This window comes from Schistocerca serialis, chromosome 7 (assembly GCF_023864345.2).
Source record: "Schistocerca serialis cubense isolate TAMUIC-IGC-003099 chromosome 7, iqSchSeri2.2, whole genome shotgun sequence".
Lineage (NCBI taxonomy): Eukaryota > Metazoa > Arthropoda > Insecta > Orthoptera > Acrididae > Schistocerca > Schistocerca serialis.
The window spans coordinates 12,234,798-12,261,594 of record NC_064644.1 but is presented as its reverse complement, the minus strand read 5'-3'; positions in this window follow the sequence as shown (position 1 = coordinate 12,261,594).

The window sequence follows — 26,797 nt, the reverse complement described above, 5'->3', positions numbered from 1 at the left end:
CAAAACTGTTCTAAGCCAATCACTATATCAGATTAATTAGCATCACTTCGACAAGCAAATTATTACTATAATGTTTATGAATTGAAACTAAACTAAAATTAATCTTAAGATAACTTTAGAAAACTGATCATATCGTTGCCGATTTTCTGGCTGCTTTATTACATAAGCAAACACTCATAGACATACGTCACTCGATATTTAGGGGCATTTACAATTTTCACGACACCCTGGTGGGGTAACACTTGCTAGTGACGTAAGATGCATTAGCATATAAATTTGAAATTAGACTTATGTCTCGCATACGCACTCACATTCACTCTCATTTACTCTCACCCTAACACAAAATATAAGAATTAACTTTTAAACTGTTACGTTCATTACGAAAGAAAAATTTTCGAAAGTTTAGAATTGAAAATCTTTATAAGATAAATCGGCACGCTGAGAGTGCTATTACTGTTTTCAGATAACAAAAGAACTAGAAACTGTTATGGTTCCTATCTGAAGTTACTTTTTTAAGTTTCGGTCAAGTACTTTTTAATGGGTTTTTCATATCTCCGAAACTATTATAGGTAGAAGTATCAAATTTTGACACACTGTTCGTCTGAAAACAAAAGGTCCTGTACCACTTTTGGAATAAAACAGATAATATTTAACATTTAGTTTCTTAGGCGAGGTGAATAAGTGGACTTTATACGCGGCACACAAAAGCATTCCCACGCTCGGCCAGAAGGGCAGGTAGCTGATGACCCAAAGACTGGAAAGTTGAACAGGTCACACCAATATTCAAGAAAGGTAGGAGTAATCCACTAAATTACAGGCTCATATCGTTAACGTCGATATGCAGTAGGATTCTGGAACATATGTTCCGTTCAAACGTTATGAATTACCACGATGAAAACAGTCTATTGACACACAGTCAACATGGCTTTAGAAAACATCGTTCCTGTGACACACAACTAGCTCTTTATTCATTTGAAGTGCTGAGTGCTATTGACAAGGGATTTTAGATCGATTCCGTATTCCTGGATTTCTGGAAGGCTTTTGACACTGTACCACACAAGCGGCTCGTAGTAAAATTGCGTGCTTACGGAATATCGTCTCAGTTATGTGACTGGATTTGCGATTTCCTGTCAGATAGGTCACAGTTCGTAGTAATTGACGGAAAGTCATCGAGTAAAACAGAAGTGATTCCAGGCGTTCCCCAAGGTAGCGTTATAGTCCCTTTACTGTTCCTTACCTATATAAACGACCTTATCTATGTAAACGATTTGGGAGACAATCTGAGCAGCCGTCTTCGGTTGTTTGCAGATGACGCTGGTGTTTATCGACTTATAAAGTCATCAGAAGATCAAAACAAACTGCAAAACGATTTAGAAAAAGTATCTCAATGTTGCGAAAAGTGGCAGTTGACCCTAAATAACGAAACGTGTGAGGTCATCCACATGAGTGCTAAAAGGAACTCGTTAAAATTCGGTTACACGATAAATCAGTCTAATCTAAAAGCCGTAAATTCAACTAAACACCTAGGTATTACAATTACGAACAACTTAAATTGGAAAGAACACATAGAAAATGTGGGGAAGGCTAACCAAAGGCTGCGTTTTATTGGCAGGACACTTAGAAAATGTAACAGACCTACTATGGAGACTGCCTACACTACGCTTATCCGTCCTCTTTTTACAATATTGCTGCGCGGTGTGGGATCCTTACCAGATAGGACTGACGGAGTATATCGAAAAAGTTCAAAGAAAGGCAGGACGTTTTGTATTATCGCGAGATACGGGAGAGAGTGTCACAGAAATGTTACAGGATTTGGGCTGGAAATCATTAAAAGAAAGGCGTTTTTCGTTGCGACGGAATGTCCTCACGAAATTCCAATCACCAACTTTTTCCTGCGGATGCGATAATATTTTGTTGACACTGACCTACATAGGACGGAACGATTACCACGATAAAATAAGGGAAATCAGAGCTCGTACGGAAAGATATAGGTGTTCATTCTTTCCGCCCGCTATACGAGATTGGAATAATAGGGAATTGGGAAGGTGGTTCGATGAACCCTCTGCCAGGCACTTAAATGTGATTTTCAGAGTATCCATGTAGATGTAGATGTAGACGCAATCGGCATGCCGCAAGTCGGCCGCCTCCGGATGCTAGTATACTGCAGGCTTCCAATACAGTTTGTCATAACGTAACAAAACTTACTCCAAAAACGGCGATCGTGGATTAACTCGCGACGCTACAAGGCTTCAAAAATTATCTAATAAATCCAATTTTCCAGAACGCATGTGCTCCCAGGTGTGAATATCACCGAAGTATCTGTTCCATAACTCATAGCTACGAAATACTGACACAAATTGCTTTAGAAGAATGGCGAGAGATACCATGTCAATCGGAGGCTTACCAGCACTCGCTCTTCCCGCGAACTTCACGCAAATGGAACAAGAAACGGAAAAGTGAAAGTCGTACACAAAATAACCTCCGCCACACGCTGGGATGTGGCACGTGGAGTATAGATAAAGATGCAGATGTAGCTATAGATGTAGAAATTCAGTTTGGGTTATGGAGAAATGTAGGAACATCTGAAGGAATATGGACGACTCAAAAATACTCGAATAAAACATTAACATAAATGCATAGATACAACTAAAACCCGAATGTCCGCTATTTCAGTTTCAAAATAAAATAAGGTCAAAATAATTCTATGCATTGATCGGGTGAAGTGACTCAGTGGCAAGACAATTGACACATTTCGGAACGACAGTGGTGTAAATCCACGTCCGACTATCCAGATTTTGGATTTCCGCGATTTCCCACATTGCTTAAGATAAATGCCGGGATGATTCCTTCAAAGAGAACAGGCGACTTGCTTACCTAGTCTTCCCTGATGTCAGTCTCTCCACGGTCTGTGAGGGCATCATCGCCTTCCGTCCTGATGGACTGAGTCATGCAAAAGCAAAGAAATATCCACAAAACATGTAACTAAATCCATTACCGACGATACGTTGACACATTTTGGAATGATCAAAGATTCACTTTTAATTTTGTACCTAGGTTCTTTATCCTTCTCAAAATGTGATGGATTATTTATAGCGAATTTCGCTAGCGACTATATGTATTGTGAAGGCAATGTTAAAATGCCTATCTGCTTGATGAGATACCTACATGACGTCCTTGGGTGAACACAACATACTATTCTCACTGCTCGCTTTTGTGCAATCGATTCTTTTTTCTGAGTGATGAGTTACCCCACAAATATTATTCCATAAGACATCAGTGAGCGGAAATATGCAAAATATGTTTCAAAGATTAGTAATTAAATGAAGAGCAAACGTGCCTGGACGTAATTGTTTGATGTACCCAATAATGTGGTTCTCCCTGTTCAAGATTTTATGAAATAAGTACAATTAAAATTTTTTAGCATCCTACCCTATTTACTCACCACGCTCGTGTGGTTCATCAGTTGCTGGTATGACTGTCGCGCAGAACTGAACGTTGTGTGTTTTTAAAAACATAGGGAGAGTCCATTTTCAGAGAACCACTGAGTAGTTCTTTAGAAAATATCATTTATTATAAAACTAGCATCAGCTTTGAAGAGTTCCAGTTCTGCTTGTTGAATGTTTAGTGGAAGGTCATCCGCACGTATAAGGAATACGAGTTGACCCAGAATTGATCCCTGTGGGACTTCCTGTGTGATATCTCCCCAGTCGCTAAAACCGAACTGCAGTTAATACAAATTTAATGATGTATGTAGAGAGGCAGGTACTTTGGAATGCATCAGTGGAATGTAGTGATGATATGTTCATGATTCTCTTTTATTGCGCCGATTTATAGAAATCTTTATGATGTTATCATGGATAATGACAATAATAGAGAACGTCAAGCAGCCAAGAGCAATCTCATTTTTCCACCTGCTACTTAGTTGGATGCTCTTGGTATAATGCAGGCCCCCATAGAGGAAGGAGATGAGCCATGGATCAGGTGGTGTGGGAATCCATTTATGGCCCCCCGACGCGACGTTACGGATGGCATGAATTTCAAACTGAAGCCGCTCGCACCGAGGCCGATGCCCCGAGAGCCTGTGCCCACGTTGTGCTTCACGCCCAGAGCACCGGGGTGTCATGTGTCAATGCAAGTCTTTAGATTTGCGCTTTTCGTCCTGTGCAACAGGGATCACTTGATAAAAGAACACCGTTTGGGAATAAAGTAGCATGCTAGCGTAATGACAAATAAACATTGTATAAGACATTATTGCTGTCAAAAGAACGTCTCGCAGCTTCTTTTAACGCCGAAATGCATGCGAAGTGCAAATCATGCTGAACATTCCTTTGGGAAAGGTATAATGATTTACATTAGTTCGGTTGATGGCTGCACAAAGAACTCATATATTCAAAAGAAATATTGCGAATGCTAATAAGAAAAATGTGTGGCCCTAACACTCATACTCTCATCATTCAATATTAATGAATTACATGACAAAGAGATTCACTGACTACTGAATCAGAACCTTGACTCACTTGAACCCAATTTTTATTACAATATGTTCAACTGTCACAAATTAATAAGGACATTACATTGAGTTTAAGGAGCACATGACAAAGAACCATTAACCGAGACGTTAAATTAAACTATAACAAACACTGATAAGTATGGCAATGATATATGACGTAGAAAGGGAGCTGGTTGCAATCAGTATCATATTAATTAATTCAGCACACATAGCTGTGGATGCATTATAGCGATTGTCTGATCACACCAGACACAGAAATGAAATTAAACATAGAACTATGCGTGTCAGCTTGGTCATGGATGAGCCTACGTGAATTTACTAAAGTATTCAAAAATTCCTAATTTAGTTCTGAAATAACCAGCCGATGGCGCAAGATATTCTAATTGTTGTGTTGGTGAGCAGACTCAGAATGCTGCAGATGCATGCCAACGGAACTCGTCTGCTAATTCACGTTACCTCATAAAGAGCGACAAGTAGAAAGTGCCAACCTCCTCCGCCTCCGAGTCTAAAGTGCGAGTCTTCCTCCTCCATCTCTCTGCTGCAAATTGAAGTCACCGGGTCCCTACGGCGAAGCGAAGTTAGAATTGTGTCTCTCGTGGTAGCTCTGCTCTGTGTCTACGTCTAAAACTCGCTCACAAATGAGAAAAGTTCGCCTTGCACTAACGAATGGGGTAATTTTTACGTTACTGTTTTTCTACCACCAAAAATTGCGTAGTAATAGTTCTCAAGTCAGCCGACTTTTCGCCTCCACTATTCAGAGAATTCCCCCCTTACGAGACTACGTCATCGTCTCACTTCTTTATTTTATTAATGTACAGCCTTGCCAGGTTCAGAAATTCAGAAAACGGCTCCTTACCTCCCACTCTAGCGCCTTCTAAGAACATCGGCCGCGCTTATTTCTTGCCCGTGGTTGCAAAAAAATATCTCTCATCCCAACAGGTCTTGAGTCTGTTTGTCACAACGCCCTTTCGTCAGATGGTAAAAAACACAGGGAATGAGTTTCAATACCTCGGCTGCTTGTAGGAGACGCAGGCATATAGCGTTCTGTGCAAATAGTCCCTCCTAGGACTGTTAATAAAATATCGATACTTCCCCTGAAAGTATCAATATATGAATATGAATATCAAGAGCTCAGATGGAAACCCAATTCTAAACAAAGAAGGGAAAGCAGAAAGGTGCGAGTATATAGAGGGTCTGTACAAGGGCGATGTACTTGAGGGCAATATTATGGAAATGGAAGAGGATGTAGATGAAGATGAAATGGGAGATATGATACTGTGCGAAGAGTTTGACAGAGCACTGAAAGACCCAAGTCCAAACAAGGCCCCAGGAGTAGACAACATTCCATTAGATCTATTGACAGCCTTGGGAGAGCCAGTCCTGACAAATCTCTACCATCTGGTGAGCAGAATGTATGAGACAGGCGAAATGCCCTCAGACTTCAAGAAGAATATAATAATTCCAATCCCAAAGAAAGAAGGCGTTGACAGATGTGAAAATTACCAAACTATCAGTTTAATAAGTCACGGCCGCAAAATACTAACGCGAATTCTTTACAGACGAATAGAAAAACTGGTATAAGCCCACCTCGGGGAGGATCAGTTTGGATTCCGTAGAAATACTGACCCTACGGCTTATCTTAGAAGCTACATTAAGAAAAGGCAAACATATGTTTCTAGCTTTTGTAGACTTAGAGAAAGCTTATGACAATGTTGACTGGAATTCTCTCTTTCAAATTCAGGTGGGAGGGGTAAAATACAGGGAGCGAATGACTATTTACAATTTGTACAGACACCAGATGGCAGTTATAAGAGTCGAGGGACACGAAAGGGAAGCAGTGGTTGGGAAGGGGGTGAGACAGGCTTGTAGCCTCTCCCCGATGCTATTCAATCTGTACATTGAGCAAGCAGTGAAGGAAACAAAAGAAAAATTCGTAGTAGGTGTTAAAATCCATGGAGAAGAATTGAGGTTCGCCGATGACATTGTAATTCTGTCAGAGACAGCAAAGGACTTGGAAGAGCAGTTGAACGGAATGGACATTATCTTGAATGGAGGATATAAGATGAACATCAACAAAAGCAAAACGAGGATAATGGAATGTAGTCGAATTAAGTCGGGTGGTGCTGAGGGAATTAGATTAGGAAATGAGACACTTAAAGTAGTAAAGGAGTTTTGCTGTTTGGGGGCAAAATAACTCATGATGGTCGAAGTAGAGAGAATATAATATGTAGACTGGCAATGACAAGAAAAGCGTTTCTGAAGAAGAGAAATTTGTTAACATCGAGTACAGATTTAAGTGTCAAGATGTCGTTTCTGAAAGTATTTGTATGGAGTGTAGCCATGTATGGAAGTGAAGTATGGACAAGAAAAGAACAGAAGCTTTCGAAATGAGGTGCTGCAGAAGAATGCTGAAGATTAGATGGGTAGATCACATAGCTAATGAGGAGGTATTGAATAGAATTGGGGAGAAGACGAGTTTGTGGCACAACTTGACAAGAAGAAGAGACCGATTGGTAGGACATGTTCTGAGGCATCAAGGATCACAAATTTAGCATTGGAGGGCAGCGTGGAGGGTAAAAATCGTAGAGGGAGACCAAGAGATGAATACACTAAGCAGATTCAGAAGGATGTAGGCTGCAGTACGTACTGGGAGATAAAGAAGCTTGCACAGGATAGAGTAGCGTGGAGGGTTGCCTCAAACCAGTCTCAGGACTGAAGAACACAACAACAACATATCAATATATATCGGCGATATTTTCTTCCCCGATACATCGATATGTCAGGATCAATATGGCACTATTTTTTATACACATATATTTTTTCGCAATTTTCGGTAAATATTTGAAATAGTACTAGAACATAACTTCAATTACACTGTGTGGAGGAGTCTTCCTAATTCATGGCTTTCATCACGTCCAGGCTTTCTCTTTGATTGTGTGAAGCAAGTATAGGTGGCACAAATGAAGAAGGTCGATTGCACCGAGGGATTGCGGTGTGAATGGAATAACAAGATTTCCGATGTGAAGAAATAGCACACGAGTTGCGTTAAAAACAATTTTTAACGCAACTATTGTGCTATTTAGTCACAGCGGCATTCTTCAAATACAGTTGCTGAAAATGATGAACAAAAATCTAAATGACAAGAGTGGTTTTTGCGGCTGGTGGAGACGTGTGAGGAAGAAATGCTGACGTAATTGGCGCACAGTGCTGCCACCAGATACTGCAGCGTTTAGCTTCACGACGCAATTCTCCCACATCAGCGTGAAAGGAGGTTTATTTCGACACGAAGCCAATGACAAATTAAGAAAATAAGGCATTAGAGGTTAACTGGAATGAAATATTGAATGACAGTGTACCACGAACACAGTTGTCAATTAACAACACGACAGTCGACCAAAAAGTCATTCAAGCTTTTCATCAGTACAAAGTACCATTATTGTCTTACAAATTCTCAGATTGTTTTTCTTTCAACGTTTGGTCCAAGGGAGAGAGGCAGGCTGCTAGCTTCTTTCTGTACAGTATATCTAATAATAAATCAATACTTAATTATATATAACTCTAAAACCTGCAGTATATTTACAAGGTACAGACGATGTTTTTATCGGCCGATATGTCGATATTTTTTCCTTCAACATGTCGATTACTTTTGTGGACACATCGATGGTCAGTAATGATATTTCTTTAAATATCACTATCGGCTTCCCTATATTTTTAAAAGTGTCAACAGTCTAGTCCGTCTTCCGCTGCCTCCAGAGAACTCACTGGGTAACGTAAAATGGCCTCAGCTGAAGGTGCTTTCGTGGAAGGCCCCAGCTGTAAAATGGCCATTTATATGCTGGGGCTAGCGTACTGTAGGACACTTACAGCTACATTTACATCCACATCAAAACTCCGCAAGCCACCTGACGGTATATAGCATAGGGTACATCTTATGCCATTTGGTAATCCTCCCTTTCCCTGTTCCACTCGTGATTGGCGTGTGGGAAGAATGATTCCCGGTAATCCCCAGTATTAAATCTAATTTCTTGAATTTTTTGTCGTGGTACTCTGTTTCCTAAGGCACAAGGTAAAAGTTCGTTATGGGTGTCAGAGTAGAGCAATACAGGCCAGCAGCCTACCTGGTATGCCTGTCAACACCTCATCTCCTGCTTGGAGAGCTCTTCACAGATGAGGTCCCTAGACAGAAACACGGAGCGGCATCTCGGCTTGCATCCCCTGGTCTGTCTAACTGCTAGCTTTCCAAAACCTCATCTAACACAGACGAAAAATCGGCCATTACATGCGCAGAAACCCAGTTAGCATGTGGAGATTAAAAAATAGCTTTTACTTTAGGGTTACTGTCGTTAATCTCGTAACGCGAATTTATAAGCGTTAATAGCTCTAAACATGACTTTAAACGAAGATTGATTACACTTACTTATTAAAAATGAGACGCCAAATCCGGAGAAGCTTCATGCTTCTCATCATACCCGAATGGGAAAGAAAAATTTGTGCTGGTGGTGTTACACAAACAACAATCAATTTTTTTCACCTTCATCTAGCCTCGCTTTGTTTCGCACATGGGTGCAACATCCGACAAGTTGAAATGGATGTATTAAGATACAGAAACAGGACGACTTCCAGAACCTATAAAGTCTAAAAATATTTCATTTATACTTGTGGGAACCAACAAAACCCATTCATTTGCTTGTAGTGTCGCTGAGACTTCTATTCACTGTTTTGTTTTAAAACTCATTTATTCTGAGTTCACACAGTTTAACATTAAGTTTCAAGCACTACTATTATTAATTCAATTTCATCTTCGTTGTTAACACTCAAGCTCCAGCAAAAGCAACATGATAATTATTGGGGATATTAAGTGAGTTGCAAACCTGAGTGAACAGTAACTGCAGACAATTGTCTCACAGAAACTATCAACGAGAGCTGAAATTTGCTTTACAAATTACGACGACGCCGAGTCATGTTGCCTGTTTACCGATGCACCGTGTAACGCTAATTTAAAATTTTCTGCATTGTAGGCCAATAAAGCTTTTTACGAAAATTTTTGCTTAATATGACAAGAAGTTTCTTCTAAAATGATTTATGTAATTTTCTGAAGTTAAAATAATTGTAATTTTGTCTGTTGATCACTGGAGACAAATCTGCCAAATAAAAGTAAGTAAAACCGATCTTCCATTAAAGTCATTTTTATACAATGTAAGTGTGTGGGTGTCATGTTGATGAGTTGTACAACAGATTGATCTGACAAGTACCTTTTGGTTCCAGCAAGAAGCAATATCCACCCCACACTACTACAGATGTCAGACTGTCTCCTATCGTACCAAAAGGAAATGCCTGAAAAATTTTCGGCAATAAATATCTTCTGGAGTCGTCCACTGTAAGGAAAAGACACAAAAATATTCTATTTTCTTACGTAACTAGTGGGATACTTGGGTACTGGAGTATTGCTAGTTAGTGTAAGAAAAACATTAAACGAACAGAAAATATTATTTATTGCAAAATGTGAAAAATCAAGTGAAACTTCTATTTATAAACTTATACACAAATTTCTGGGCTCTTTGTCGGATTAGGAGGTTACCTCTTATGGATATGAACTGTTAATGAAATTTATATATAAAGTGTGGGAGATGTCTTTTATCCCCTTTCTTTACGAATGTTATTTACTCAGCAGAATGGCTGAGAGCCGCGCCTACTCTACTTGAATAATTATCCGATTGAATTTTTCTAATTATGGTCGAGGCTGTTGCGTGAGAAATGTAGTGGAGTGACGTGAATGAAGTATGTTATATCTAATGGAGGAAGGATGGGGCTCTCACACAATGTAGCTCACAATACCGTCAGCTGCGACGACTGCTGCCTGCGTCGTTCGCCGCTGAAAAATAACAAAACTATCTCTTTCTATCTGGACTGACCTTTGGCAATCGAACTCTCACTACGCTTTGATGAAGCCAATGACTCCTATCTGCCCCAACTATTGACCGCTCAGATAACCACTCAATTTTCCCTCGCAAGCGCTAACTAATACTCTGTCTGTGTTCACACCACACATTAAGTGTCGTGGCCAACACAGTGAACAAACGCTTAATCGTGAGGGCTCATTATAGAATACCACTCCGATTCGCTAGTGACAGAGGTGCTCTCCCAGTGCAGTACTGGGTAGAGGCTTTGTTCCACGCTCTCTGCATACACGTGGGAGTGCAATCGCTCCCGCTATGCGTTCCCACTTCAAGAGCGACAACGGAACGACCCCTCTCCAAGCAAAAACCGAAAGGGTATATACCATCTGCTGTCTTTCCCTCATTCCTCCAGCTCATTGTGTAAGAAATAGTCCGCCAATCAGCGTTACTCTTACAAACGAGTGAATGGCGCTCCGTTTAAGCCGAACAATCCGGAAATATATAGCATCTGCATTAGGCGTTTACTGTCCACCTGTGAGAATTGTGAAACTGTGCACTAGTTCCGTCAAAAAATGCGTATTCTGGGGCTCTCCCAAACAATACAGCGGGTTTTGCTTTTAAGGTGAACATGCAGGCCATTATCCCTTTTCTCTGGCAAAGGCGGTTGACCAGCTGGCGCACCTGGGTGCTAGCTCACCCTCCTACGGACTTTCCAGCAGGCTGGTTGCCTCCGCCGAACAAAAACTCCTGTTGCCATTGTGTCTTGAACGTTTGTGTATGCCAGCCTCGACTTTTTAATCTCGGTGCATACTTGCGATTTATTTATTAGATTTGCATATCGATTAAATGGAAATATGTAAAACTAACTCTACCCTATCAAGTTAGGCCTCAAATGAAATGTCTTGATACGCAGAATACGATGGTGTGGTCGGAATATGTAAGAAATGAAGGTCAGGTGACCACACCACCTTACAACAAACTATATGCACTAGTGATCACAAAAGTTGAAAGCGCTATAGGGCGTGGCCGGCACTTCGATGGGTGACCATCCGGGCCACCAAGTGCTGTTGCCATTTTTCAGTGTGCACTCACCATCCTTGTGATACCAATTGAGGAGTTAGTCAACCGAATAGTATCGGCTCCGGTCAAATAAAACCATCATAACGACCGGGAGAGCAGTGTGCTGACCACACGCCCCTCCTATCCGCATCCTCTGCTGAGGATGACACGACTTTTGAATTGTCCCGATGAGCCACTTGTGGCCTGAAGATGGAGTGCTTTATATACACCGGTGCCCAAAATTAAAGCACCAAGCGGTAAATTTGCAAGGTTGCGTTTATTTTGCCACAAAACAGTACAAATAGGCGATAGCAATGTAGAAACAATGTAAGGAATATGGAAAGTAAACAATTTCCACATGTATAAAAGTAGACAGAAATGTTCTTCGTTTTTTCCAATTTAACGTATTTGCAGACATATTCCGACAACTGGTTAATGTGCTTAGTATGGGATGTGACCCTGTCTGGAAGCAATACAGGCCCAACGATGACGGGACATGTTGTGAATGATGTTATCAGTCTCATTGTAACACTTATGTTGTTTAGAAGTAGGTTTGTGTTATGTAACTCTGTGTATCTGCTGTTATTAAGTGTGTATTCTATGTTATGTAAACTCCTTTATCTTTGGCAAGAAAATTAGAATTTTGTAATTTATATACGAAAAAATCAAAAGGATATGTTAAAATGATAAATTATTATAGTATGTGTATGTTCATAAAAAGAAAATGTTTATTGGAAGCTGGTTCACGCTTAGGGCACTTGTATTTGTAACATGTAAAACCTGTAGGGAAGGAAGTCCCTCCGCAACGGCAGTGGCATGGCGCGATGTAAAAGGTGGATCTGGCAGTCGAACTGAGCGGCTCCTTTGTGTGAACGGCACGCAGTATGTGGATAGCCGTAGCACGGTACACTTTGACGGCGCTAAGAGAGGCAATTGGAAGGTGCATTATAAAGGATTTGCCTGGGATGTGAATCGCTATTATTTGGTTTTCACGGCATAGCAGAATGGCTCTAATATATGTGGAAAACGCGACGCCGAGAAGAGATTTTATAGAGCATTCGAATATCAAGAGCCGTGAGTACAGCTAGTCGCCATGTCATTTGCCACTAACCTTTGCCACTTCTTCATTAACTTTATATGGACATGGACCATTTACTTTGTGTGTTGTTTTAATAATAATCACAAAAACATTAATTCGTGTTTGGAACCATATTTTCTATCCTGATCATGAAACTATGCAGGGTCCTCATCTAAGTGCTACTAAAACCTAGTATCCTGATTTAAATGAACAAGTGTTTAAAAGTGATTTTTTGTCTAATGTAAAAGCAGTAGTAAAAGTTAAAGTTAGAAACACAAAGTGGGATAGGCTTTTGCTAAAGTATCCTCAGTTTGAAACTTCCTGGCAAATTAAAACTGTGTGCCCGACTGAGACTCGAACTCGGGATCCTTGCCTCTCGCGGGCAAGTGCTCTATCAACTTTTTTTATTTTTTTTAAATTTTCTATTTTTTTCTTTTTATTACTAAGAGTGTTCAGTTATGAGTAGGTGGAGACAAGGCAGGCATGGGTCGGAACCCGAGGCCTGGCCGCGATGTCTCCCCCCTCCCGTCCCTGAATTACTCCTTCAAAGTAGCTTTTATATATATTTGTATTTTATTATCATGATTTTTTTTAGCAGGAACAGGGAAATTAACAAAAGATCTTTATTGGTACAAACTGAAATGCAACAGAAATGCCATCCTTCCGGCGAAAATAACACAAGACATTATACTCGTGCCAGGCGAGCAATTTTTTTGTTTTGTTTTTATGAACAAGGTGTAGGAAAAAAAGAATAGTAGTACTGATGTAAGCTGAGAGGTGTGAAGCAATATACAGTGGAGTGAGGGAAAAACCAGTGTGTTCTGGTATAGTGCATAAAAGAAAGGAGGCGCGTGTCCATGCGCCTACTGCATTGTGGGTTGCAATATAGGGAGTAGCGCGGGGAGTCTCAGATGTCAGCAGGGGGAGGGGCGGGAGTGTTGTCGGCGTGGGGCACCCACCATCCAACTGAGCGGGGGTGACGTAAAGATCGCATGTAGGTAATTGGCGAAGAAGGCGCGGTAGCGCGGTCGGTGTTCGACTGCAGTGTGGGCGGTTTGTAAGTATTGCCAGAAATCAAGGCGTGATTTGTCGCCATCGTTATACATGTAGGTGATCGTCCATCCCTTGACCCATACAATCGCATGATTTTTGGCGGCGGGGAAATAAGTATTCTCAGGATGGATAAAAGTCCATGGGTCAATCGAGTCCGGCGGAACGCGGAGGTAACAGGCAACGAACTGTCGGGCCAGTTTCCAGACGTCACAGGTGGCAGCACAAGTCAGTTGATGGACATCGTCATCCACGAGGTGGCAAATGGAACAAAGTGGAGAGTCCTTTAGTCCGATGGCGTGAAGGCGATGATTTGTGGCGAATTTTTCATTTGCGACTTGGTACCACGTTGCCCGGACGTTGGAGGGAAGAAAAGGCTGGTGGATATGACGCCAAACCGTGGGCCACCGCTTGGACGGATGTCTGAGTTCGATATTGTTGCTGGATACGGATCGAAGCAGTGGGGTGTAAAAATCTTTAGGTCGAGGAGAACGCGTGGTCGGTAAGTGTGTGTGAGCATAACTGAAGTCGACGATGAAATCAGAAATGTGCGTCAGATGGTGCTTGATGTGTCCGACTGGTACTGGTGGTGTTATGGTCGCGGGCACAAGAATTTCCAGCAAGGTGCGCGTAAGAGAGGTGCCCCCGTGCCACTGCTTGTGCATGGTGGAGATGTACAAGGACGCCGCTCGGAGTCGCACATTGACAAGGCCGAGGCCTCCCGCTCGCATGGGAAGGTTGAGCGTGTCGTAGCGGACCTTAAAGAGCGTACCGGCCGTAAGGAAGTATCCGATGGCAGCTTGGAGGCTGCGTCCAATTGTTGATGGCAGCGGGAGGACCTGTGCGATGTGGACCATTCTGGACGCCACATGTTGATTGAGGTATTGGATACGTTGTAAAGAATCGAGTCGTCGGAGAAGATTTTGTCGCACCGTCGTGCGGATAGTTTGGAGTGCACGCCGAAAATTGATGGCAGCGGAGCGGCGCAGGGTGGAGGGGAAAATGATACCAAGGTATCGTAGTTTTTGTACACATGGGAGAGGTGCTAAGTCGTCCTGTGAGAGGCCGCCTCCAATGGGCATCGCCGCGGATTTAGCCACATTCATGTTACTGCCCGCTGCAGCGCCGTACGTTGATATCAAATCAAGCACCGTGTGTGTTTCACTCCGTGAGCGGATCAAGAGGAGGAGGTCGTCCGCATACGCACCACATCGAAAACTGTGCTGTCGCAAAGTGAGACCAGAAAGGTGTCTCGTCAGACTCCCGATGAGTGGCTCCAGGCTTATGGCATAGAGTAGGGTCGAAAGTGGGCAGCCTTGCCGTACGGAACGCCGGATTGCCACTGGTCCCACCACACGGCCATTAACCTGAATCAGCGATTCGGCGGTGCCGTACAGGCGCCGGATATCGTCGATAAAGGCTGGTGGAAAACCCATGCGGTTCATCACCGAGAACAGAAAAGGATGCTGCACTTTGTCGAATGCGCTGTCAAAATCAATGGCAACCACTGCGGCGCGGAGTCTGCACGCCGCTGCCAATGCAATTAAATCGCGACATTCTCCTGTGGCCGTTTGTATATTAACTGAGCCGCTCGGAGTTGTCTGTTCCGGGGATAGAATGCTAGGCAGGACCTTGCGGCATCGCTTTGGCAGTAGACGTGTAAAAATTTTATAGTCTGCGTTAAGCATAGTCAGTGGACGGTAATGTGCTGTCGTCACACCTGGTGTCGGTTTGTGGATGGGTATAATAATTCCCGTGACGGCGGTACGGCGTTCCCCACCGTCAGCAGTTCATGAAACATCATTGTCCACCGTGACGCCATTAGTGTGAGGAAAGCGCGATAAAATTCTATCGGCAATCCGTCGACACCAGGTGACTTATTCAGAGCACCTTTTTTGATTGCATCATGGACTTCGTCACGCGTAATTGGCTCCATCATTTCGTCCGCTTCGTCGTTGGTGAGGCTGCGAGTTACGTGTGGTAACACACTCCTCAGCGTGGTTTCGGTAGTCTCCTCCTGGTACATTGTGCGGTAGTGGTCGACAAAGGCACTGACGATTTCAGCTTGGCAAGTGACATGCTGGCGGTGACAGGTGTTGATCTCGGTGATGAGTTGTTGTCGTCGATGTTTCCTATCGGAGGCGATGTGATGCATGGTGGGATGTTCTTGTTCCGCCGAATCTTGACATCGGGTTCGCACTATAGCCCCCTGCAGTCTATGGCGTGTCAACGTTATAATTTGCGCCTTAATCCTGCTGCGTTCCCTCTGGGTGTCGGCGGTGGGCGGTTGGGCGTCCAGGTTGCGGAGAACGGCGTAAATAGTCGGTAGTGTGCCGGCGCCACGCAGCTACTTCCTTTCCATACTGAATCAAAGTACGTCGAATGGCAGGTTTGGCACATTCCAGCCACCAGGTCAAGATCGTGCAGTATTTAGGTAAGCGACGTTCACAGGTGGCCCATGTCTCGGTAACACGTTGAAGACATTCGGGATCATGAAGGTGGGTGGTGTTTAGCTTCCACGGTGCACGACTACGCCAGACCACTTGCTTGGGGAAGAGAATGTTGCAGATGTAGGCACAGTGGTCCGAAAAGGACAGGGGCCAAAGTTCTGCACCTTGGACTGCAGGTTTGAGTTCCAGAGAGACGTAAATCCTATCAAGGCGGCTCGCGGAGTGACTCGTCTGGTAAGTATATCCAGGCGCGTCGCCGTGCCGAACTTCCCAAGTGTCGCGGAACAACAGATCGCGGACGACAAGACGCAGTTCTTGACAGGTGTTGTAGTGGGGCACTTGATCTTTGGGGTGCAAGACACAATTAAAATCACCCCCAAGCAAGTAATGGTCGCAGCGTCCAAGAAACAAAGGAGCGATTTCTTCTGAATAGAAGAGTGCCCTGTCGCGTCTGCGGGTGGAGCCTGACGGAGCGTAAATGTTGACGATACGCGTCCCCATGACGGTGACGGCCATGCCTCTGGCAGATGGAAGGTATGTGATATCGATCACTGGAATGCCTTCTCTGGCGTAGATGGCCACGCCGCGTCCCAGGTGGTCACCAGGAGAAGGATAAGTGTTATATCCCGCGACGTCTGGAAGTGGGCCAAGTGTACTTCCTGTAGTAGTGCGATATCGACGTCCGACGCCCATATCATCTCTCGCAGCAGTTGAAGTTTCACGGGTGAGCTAATGGTGTTAGTGTTGATCGTTGCTATTCGGTATGTTTGGAGCCGTACCCCGCCGTGGAGGGGAACTCCACCGGCGGAGGATGAAGAGGCGCGAGGTAACGGCGAGTCGTGCCGTACGCCACCTGACGGCATTATCAGCGGCGTAACGATGCTTCCGTCTGGGGTAACTCTGTCCCCAGCGTGTGGTCCGGGGCCTCATCGACGTCCTCACTCCACACGCTGTCGTTGTGATGGTCGTACGTTCCACGTCGGTCGTAGGGGCGGAGGACGTCTCGGCGGCAGTCGCAGCGGTGGAGTCCATTGGTTCAGGAGCACCTGGGCGAGCCAGTAGAGTAGGCATCGACACAGCCACAGTCGGCGTCATGTTGTCCTCATTCGTATCGTCGTGTAGGTTCTCCGAGGCCTCGTCGGGTCGGACGGCCTCTGGAGCATCAGGGGGAGGTGATCCGTCTCGTTCCGAGACCATATGGCGCCTCCTCTTGCGCCTCTTAGGTGAACGTTGTTTGCGGGTTCGTCCCTCCGTGTCAGAAGACGGAAGGGTGTCGCGTCGCTCTGAGAGGAAGGTCGTCGCGGGAACGTCAAATGAAGGGGCGTACATATGGTCGGGCGGGTGGGGGTCGGAAGTCGTCGCTGTTGCTGGTGGCGCCGGAGTAGCACCATGCTGTGAGCGCGACGTGTCGGCCCCGGCGGTATCCGTAGCAGCTGGAAGAGTCACCGGTACATGTTCCGACAGGCGGCGGCCGGTGGGAGGAGAAGAGAGCGCCGATGCGTAGGTGATCGGTAAAACCGTCGTCGGAGCCGGAGGTGCCACGGTAGCGGCTGGCAATTGGGTGATTCGTCGCTGAAGAGACTCAGATCTGAGGTGGCCTTCTTTGCCGCACCCGGAACAGGTCTTGGGTTGGGCGTCGTATATGACAACCGCGCGGCACCCGCTAATTTGCAGGTAAGATGGCACGTGGCGATGGAGGTCGATGGTGATCTGCCGTACACCGTTAAGAACGGGGTATGTTTGGAATTGCGCCCAGCGTTCGGCAGTGTGGCCATGTACAGTGCCATATGGGCGGAAAGCCGCGATAACGTCTTCCGCCGGGAACTCGAACGGGAGTTCGAAAACTCGTATGGTGCGCATTCCTAAGCCGGCGTGGTCGACAGTGACCGCTCCGACATTGCCGTCGGCGTGGCAAAAGCATAATCCATGGTTGGTGTCACGAAGTATTCTTTCACATACTGCGTCACTGACGACTTTGACGTACACCGTACTGCTTAATATGGACAAATGGATGCCCAAGATGTCGGAAGCTGGGATCTTAGCAACGTCGCGTAGGAAACGTTCCACTTCCAAGGCCCTTGGTCGTGCGCAGTCGTTGCAGAAGGTGAATCGTAATGTTGATTTTCTAAAACGGTTGGCCATGGTTCTAATGCACGTAAGCGACACGTAAGTGACGGCCGCGGAAATGTAAACAACAGCGAGCGCGCGCGCTCCGCAGGCGGAAACAACACGTCCGCACTGCACGGCGGCGAAAGCCGGACTGACCAACTAAGCTACCGAAGCACCACTCACGGGCGGTACTCACAGCTTTACTTCTGCCAGTACCTCGTCTCCTACCTTCCAAACTTTACAGAAACTCTCCTGCGAACCTCGGACAGTCTGCCTTCGGCGGTGCTGCGGCACGGACGTCTGTTTACGTCCCTGCCGTGGAAGTTCGCGCTCGCGCAGTTGTTTACTTCATCGGCGTACTCACGCGTTTAGAAGACTCGATATAGAATGGCACATGCATACCGAAAGTCGACTCTCAAGATTAGTTTTTCGAATGAATATGCGAGACCTAAAGCCTACGAAATCGAAAGGTTCCTACGAGACGAAGTTAAGCTTGACTACAACGAACTTATCGGGATACACCTATCCATAGTGAGCAGTGTCGTTTACGTCGAATTGATTAACGATGCAGTATGTGACAGAATCATCATGGACTCAAATTTCGACACTCAGATGGACATGTTGGAGAAGTCACTATTGATCACGCAGGACTGGGCTTACGAAACATACGTATTTTCGAACTTCCCTTCGAGGTTCCGTCTGACTTGGTCATTGACGCCCTACGCCCATATGGAAGAGTGCTCAGCCACGTTGAGGAAAAATGGTCCAACTTCACGACTTACCCCGTTCTCAATGGGGTGCGTCAAATCAGAATAGAACTGACACAACATGTACCCTCGTACTTGTTCATCGGCGGATGTAGAGCTATAGTCACTACGATGGACAACCCAAAACATGCTCAGGCTGTGGGAAAGACGGCCACGTCCGTTCCGAATGTATGCAGCGGAGGATAGTGCAAGTTCCAAACGGCGAACCCGTGCCTCCGTCCACGTTGACGCCGCTGAGACTAACGTATGCGGACGCGTTTCGAACAGATCATATCCCAAAGACTGTCCAGCTACAGAATCCTGACAGTTTACGACAACCGACTGCAGCAGAGACCGCCTCCAGTGACGAAACGATGCACACTTCTGCCGCTCCGGCGCCGACGACGCCCTTTACCGAACGGAAAGGATCGGTAGGAGGTATGGAGATTGATCCTGCTGTTGTGCCGACAGCTGCTTTCGTCCCTGAGCACCGGGAGTCACTTCCACACTCGGTTACAGAGGCGCACACGCGCAAACAACGATCGCCGAAGCGCCACAAGAAACGACGGCTAGCGCCGTCGGATGCCTGCTTACTGCAGTCCACGTCAGACGGGTATGGGTGTGACGTCGATACAGTGCATCCGGATGCGCAACGAGAGGTTCTACCTCCCACACAGCAGTACGACGCGAATGATGCTAGACAGGGGTTGAATACAGACACACCGGACGGAAAGCCGACGGAAGGAGTCCCTCCACCCACCGGAGCAACGTCACCGCCTTCGGTCAGCCGGGCCGGAGAAACACGACGGGAGCTGGACCTCCAGCACAGGAACTGGGCCGACGAATCCGATACTGACTGACACACCGACGACGCACCCGCAATGGCGAGTGCTGCGTCCACCGGATGTTAACACGCAGAAGATGCAGACTGCCGCACAGACAGCATGTCGCCGAGCAGCGGCACACCAATTCACATAAGCGTTCATGTGCGCTTTACGCACTGAGGAACACAGGCAGGCATATCGAACAGCCTCTATTAATATTAATACGATCCGAACGCCTCTCAAATTGCAATTATTACGAGACATGTTGCATGCGTCAGAAGTCGACATCGTTCTGCTGCAGGAAGTATGTGTTGAGAGCTTCCCCGACCTCTATGAGTACGATACGTACAATACACCTACTACCGACGGCGGCAGCGGAACAGCGATACTTCTACGTAGCGGCATAGTAGCCGAGGACGTGGTGTACCTGCCGTCAGCGCGAGGACTGGCGCTCACAGTGCTGGGAGTACGGGTCGTTAACATTTACGCACCATCGGGATCCGACAGACGGCGCGATCGGTCCCGATTTTACGCAGAGGAGATTGCAGCACTGTTCTTAGGTCGATATGAACATGTCTTATTTGGAGGCGACTTCAACTGCGTGCTCGCACCAAGAGATCTCATTGATACATGGAAGACGATACATGGCGACAGACGTGGATACACCTACGTCACGAGTCACTCTGCAAGTCGTCTCGATCGCATTTACGTAACACGTCGTCTCGAACCTGCGATCCTCGATGCGGAATTGTGGCCTGTCGCCTTTTCAGATCACATAGCATATATATGCACGGTCTCCCTGAGTCGTCAACAAGTGTGGAGGAATCGCAGTGTTTGGAAACTGAATACAGCACACCTCAGGGAACCTGAGTGCAGACGCTTAATCGAAGACACTTGGCACGTGTGTGAACGACGCCTCCCGACATATCCGACGACGTTGCAGTGGTGGCTGGAATGCGTTAAGCCTGCATTGCGCCGAGCGTTAATTGCATACGGAAGAGAGCAGATGATGTGGAGGCGACACACGATGGAATTTTATTTCACGATGCTCCGCGAACTTTCTGTACAAGCACCTTCACAGGAGCGTCGTGCCGGTATAAAACGAGCACAGGCCCAAATAATTTCCATAACCCGCCGCCGTCTGGAGGGTGTCGCAGTCCGTGCAAGGGCCTTTGAACGAGTCCGTGGAGAATCACCGTCGATGTATCACGTCATCAGAGAAAAACAACGTAGCCGCAGAACCTTAATGCAGACGGTCGTACTGCCAGATGGTCGCCGTATGACAACGCAAAAAGACATTGCCAACGCTTTTGTGGAACACTACGGTCATCTCTATGAAGAAGCGCAACACGATCAGGCAGCCTTTCATGACGTCCGCCGAACGCTCTCCGCGAGTCTCGACGAGTCGGCCAACCTGGAGTTAACAGGTGAAATCACAGTTGACGACGTAATGGAAGCGATTGATAAGGGAGCGTCGCACAAATCGCCGGGGCCCGACGGGTTTCCGTTAGAGTTTTATCGTACATTTAAAGATCTCATGACTCCACGATGGACTGCCATGTACTGCGAACTGATGTCTCCCAACGTGCCTTTTCCACCCTCCTTCGTGGAAGGAATGATCATCCCCATCCACAAACCATCCGGCGGCACAAGGATACAGGCCTACCGGCCACTGGCCCTTCTTAATTGCGACTACAAGATCTACGCCAGGATACTTGCAACACGCTTTAAACGCGTAATACGCCAGGTGATTTCACTCGACCAAACCCAGCTAGGAGGAGATAGCAATATACAAACGGCTCTCAGCGACTACCGCGATGTTATCGCACTGGCATCAACATGTCGTCTCCGGGGTGCATTGGTATCGATAGACTTCGATCGCGCATTTGACAGGCTGAGCCATACTTATCTCACGGAAGTGATGACGCAGATGCAGTTTCCGGAAAGCTTTGTCACAGTCGTCATGCGCCTACTCCACGGAGCCGCATCCAAAGTGCTCATCAACGGACGCTTAGTGGGGCCCATCACCATCTCACGTTCGGTCAGACAAGGGTGCCCGCTGTCAACGATATTGTATGCCATCGCTGTCGAACCGCTGCTCTGCGGGCTCCGCAATCGACTCCAATGAATGACCATAAGGCACAACAAGTTTATATGCAGAACATACGCGGATGACCTAGTGTTTTTAGCACGGTCAGGCGATGAGTCAAGAGCGGCCCTGCATTGGATTAATTTGTATTGTATGGCTACGGGAAGTCGCCTGAACATGGCAAAGTCGGGAGCGATGAACATCGGGAGAGGACTCCCGACAGGAAGTGTTGCACCATTACAGCCGATCAACAAGATGAAATGCCTAGGAATACTCTTCACTACAGACTTTCGACGCACGGCGGCTTTGAGCTACAGACATCTGTAAACAATTCGTGCGAGTGTCCGTAGTCACAGGTTAAGGGCACTGGATATGATACAACGGGTCACCTTTGCCAACACGTATCTAGCTTCTCGCATCCCCCACCTGGCACAAGTTCTTCCTATGCCGGTGGTGTTGGCCCGCCGAATCCTGGCGGCACTAGGATATTTTGTGAGCACAGGTCTGCTTTTTAAGGTCGAATACGGAACCCTCACCCTTCCTCGTAGTCGTGGAGGTCTTGGACTAGTCCACGTAGTGTGGCTATTTATGTAACCACAATGATAAAGATGTGGACACGACACCAGACCAGTCTGACGGGCAGCTTGATAGACGAACTCGCTCCGCCATCTCGTTCGGCTCCGGTAGCGGTGCCTCACATCTCATCGCTTGCCCATATGCGAACCTTTTTTGTGGAACACAGTTATTTACATATGGAACTACCGACTACCAGGACGGCAGCGGCACGTGATATATATTACATCTTGACTCGACGACGGCCGAATAATGCCATAGAGCGCCGCCAACCAACAGTTACGTGGTCAGTGGTATGGCGTACAGTGCACCACCCACACCTTGATACGGGAACGCGCGCACTGTGATATCAGGTGGTAAATGGGAAATACGTGACGCGTTCCAGGTTGCATACAATTCATATGGCTGACGAGCCACTGTGTCCGCAGTGCAATGTTATAGACACAGAGGAGCATCGCCTGATATGCGGGCCTTCGGCGGACGTATGGTGTTTGGTCAAAAAAATGATCGCCTTCCTCCTTCGGGTGGGACCGCACGCAATAGAACCACGGATACTACTTGTCCCAGATAGGACATATTATCCCCGAACAAAGACAAACGCAGTGACTTGGATTCGAGGTTTGACGGTGCGTTATCTTTTCCGAGACGGCAGTAAGAATGTGCTCGACTTTTGGGCCATACTACAAGAACATCACTCACAGCTTATGAGACATCCGAGATATCGAACATATTACGCTAATTTTTTAGGGAGTGCCTTGCTTGATCCCCCACCCAGTTGGGGTGTCCCGGGTAGGAGAATGTAATTATTGCCTATAAGTATTAGAACAAGAAAGGACCAGGACGGTGGAGAGGATCCATCACCACACGTGAAGACGTACCCGACACCAACGCGAGGTATAAGGGGATTAGCGAGGTACGCGCCCAATGAGGAACATGGTCCGTTATTGTTTTGTACTGACAGAAGCAGGATATTTTTTTCATTATTATGTAAAAAGAATGTCCACTTATTTACGTTTCCCACAAATGTTTTACTTTATAAAGGTCATCGTCTTATGTATATATATGTATATGTATGTATGTGTATATGTATGTAATATATATTAAAAAAAAAAAAAAGTTGGTAGAGCACTTACCCGCGAAAGGCAAAGGTCCCGAGTTCGAGTCTCGGTCGGGCACACAGTTTTAATCTGCCAGGAAGTTTCATATCAGCGCACACTCCGCTGCAGAGTGAAAACCTCATTCTGGAAATATCCTCAGTTTATTAGAAAATATAGATTTGTAGGATTACTGTGCAAGATTGTGTAAATATTATTGTGTAAAATACCTGCTTCACAGCTGATAAAAAGGCAAATAAGTTAAGCTTATTTTCAAAAATAGAGTGGTTATGACTCCTATCATGAATGGTTCCTTTTTTTGAAGTTAATTAAGCTCAGTGCTGAATTCTATTGTCTTGAAAAGTAAATTGTGAAGTACTCCAAGCGAAGTGAATGATTACCGTTTTGAATTAGTCTTTTCTGCTGTAATAATCAAAGAGCGTTGACGAGTGAAACTATACTAGTTTATGGGTCTCCATCATATTATCCACCTATTAGGAAAAAATTGAACTATTACCGTTGCTAAGGAAAACTGATATATGTAGAGGAGTTTAAACAGTGGAATTATGATGTTATTTATCATTATTTGTTTTTTCACGTCAGTTCAGATAAAAGCCCCCCATGTCCAAATTTAGTTCTGCAATTTATGCAGTAACATTTCAGTATTTGATTAAGTAATGATCTTGAGTGTAGCTGTCATTACTATGAGCTTGGTGCAAAATTTAGTTCCTATAATTTACTGGTGTGGGCGTTATTAGTAACTGCTGCGACACACTGCTCAGAGTGCACTGTGTCAGTTTGTATCATGTTTGCTATTCAAAGGGAAATATCAACGAAAATAACTTCAGTAACCAATATTCAATTTTCTTGAACATATATTTCCAAATTAATGTGCCTAACTGGACTGGTGACCACTCATTTTTTCATTTATTTATGATTTTACCACTTTCAGTAACTCCCAAGGTTAAGTCCGTTTGGTTTTTCTGTTAATTTCACTAAATCCAAAATTATAATCCCATACCTTTGTCCATTAGACAGACGCGCGGTCAATCTTCGAAATCCTCTCAGAGGGTAACATTAGCGTCTTTTACGTTAGAGCGATATACGTCAGTGTTATATCATGTTGAGGCAATATCGCTCATTCTTCTTGCACAGCTGCTCACAAATATTGGCGAGTTCTTTGGTGGATGCTGACGTGATGTAACCCGTCATCACAGTGCGTCCTAGACATCCTCTGTGGCCGGCCGGTGTGGCCGTTCGGTTCTAGGCGCTTCAGTTTGGAACCGCGTGACCGCTACGTTCGCAGGTTCGAATCCTGCCTCGGGCACGGATGTGTGTGATGTCCTTAGGTTAGTTAGGTTTAAGTAGTTCTAAGTTCTAGGGGACTGATGACCTCAGATGTTGAGTCCCATAGTGCTCAGAGCCCGAGCCATCCTCTGTGGCATTTAAATCGGGAGAGCGAGCGGGACACGCCATGTGTGCAGTTTCCTCCGTCTACAAGAAAACATCATTATCGTTCAGCACTACGAAGCCCGGGTCCACATCACCTCGCAACAATTGCGAATGAGGTCCCAAGAAATCGTCACGGTACACCTACAATCTCATGAAGAGAGGTTGCAGTGGTTAACATAATCCCTGCCCATATGCTTGGGGATCTTCCTCGATATCGCTCTCTTTCCACAATGTTTGAGTCCCGAAATCTGTTCCACGTTTGCTACAGATGCGAATACATCGAGAATCACTCTTTATCCAAAATCGGGACCCACCCGTGAAAACAACATTGGCCTACTGTTCGTCTGTTCAGGTGGTGTATTAGTGACTCCACTCTAGACGTTCCCTTGTGTGAAAGCGGATCAGAGGTAGTAGTGCAGCAGATCTCCGACAATAAAGCCACTCCGCCGAAGCCTCCTGCATACGGCTTGCCTCGATACAAGAAGTCCAGTGGATATTGCGACCTCACACGGCAGTTGCCATGCAGTACTAAGGCGGTCTTGTTACAGCCCAATAACGGTCCTCTCTTCTGATGTCACACGCGATCGGCCCGTCCTGGTCTTCGGGATGCACTTTACATCTCTATAAAACGTCGCCACCTCCAAGACGCAACAGAAGATTAACATTAAGCCTTGGGGCCAAATCAGTTTGCGACTGCCCTCTTTCCATTCTTTCTATGGCCCTCCACTGCAGAGACTCTGCTAGACCTCTTCTCTGTGCCGTACTGCACCGTCTGTGACTGTATACACAGCATTAGTGCATGTTGGACTTGAATTAGGCACAGGACGGGGAAATACAGGTTTGTTGCTTTAATTTTGGACACCAGAGTTGTATATTATATTAATGTCCAAAGAGATTGCATGAATACATCTTAGTTGTAATAATAGTGTTGTACAGTTAGTATGAGCGTATCGATGACGAGGAGCGCTCCAAAAGTCAGAAGCGCGCACAACCACAGCATAAAGCAAGGCGAATAATGTAGCCAGTATGGCGTGGATGCTTTAACATCGTTTCACTGCATATCCGTAGTTCAAACAGAACTGTGTAGTAAGACCTCTCTGAAAGTTCTGCAAACAGCGTGGAGAAACTCAGTATGTAACTGAGCAGTAATAAAATCAATTGTTCTGATAATGAAGTGAAATTCAATGCCTGAAGCTGTGTAATTTGTATGCACGGAAGACTACACGACGAGAGCGCAAGGAAATAGTGAAAGCACTATTGCTATGTAAATAATAATTACCAGCTGAAAATGGACGTTTGCATAAGAATAGTTCAAGAGGAGTGTAAACGGTAGAGCTGGTACGTCAAGAGGAATACGAGCAAAAAATTTTTAGTTTTCTCATCCAGCAGCCGTAAGTTTAACCTCCATCGTTATGTGAGCACTGCTATATAGTCAAATATTACGTCAGCAACCAAGGCAAGAAGTGTGTTTTATTTATCTGTAAAGGTGGATTTCGTTTTCATAATAATTGCTCTTTGGAAAATATAAACTAAAAGGTTACATTCATCATTATTCAGCAGCCGCCTTAATTAGAATCATTGTTAAATATGTAAACGTTTCTTGTCAAAATTGACTTCATTATCTCCTGTAATATTTAAGCAATTAAACCTGAAATTAGGATACAGAAGAAAGATCCAGTTGCGTTGACTAGAGTGCATCAGTTGAAAAAAGTGAACTGTCAATTGTACACACTGCTTACATACGACATTTAAACAGTAAAACTGTATTAACTTCTGAGCTCATAGTTGACTGGTATTATTGAATGCCGGCAAATAGCAGTTTCTAGACTTGCCGGACAAAAACTTCATTACACTTGAAAGTAACAG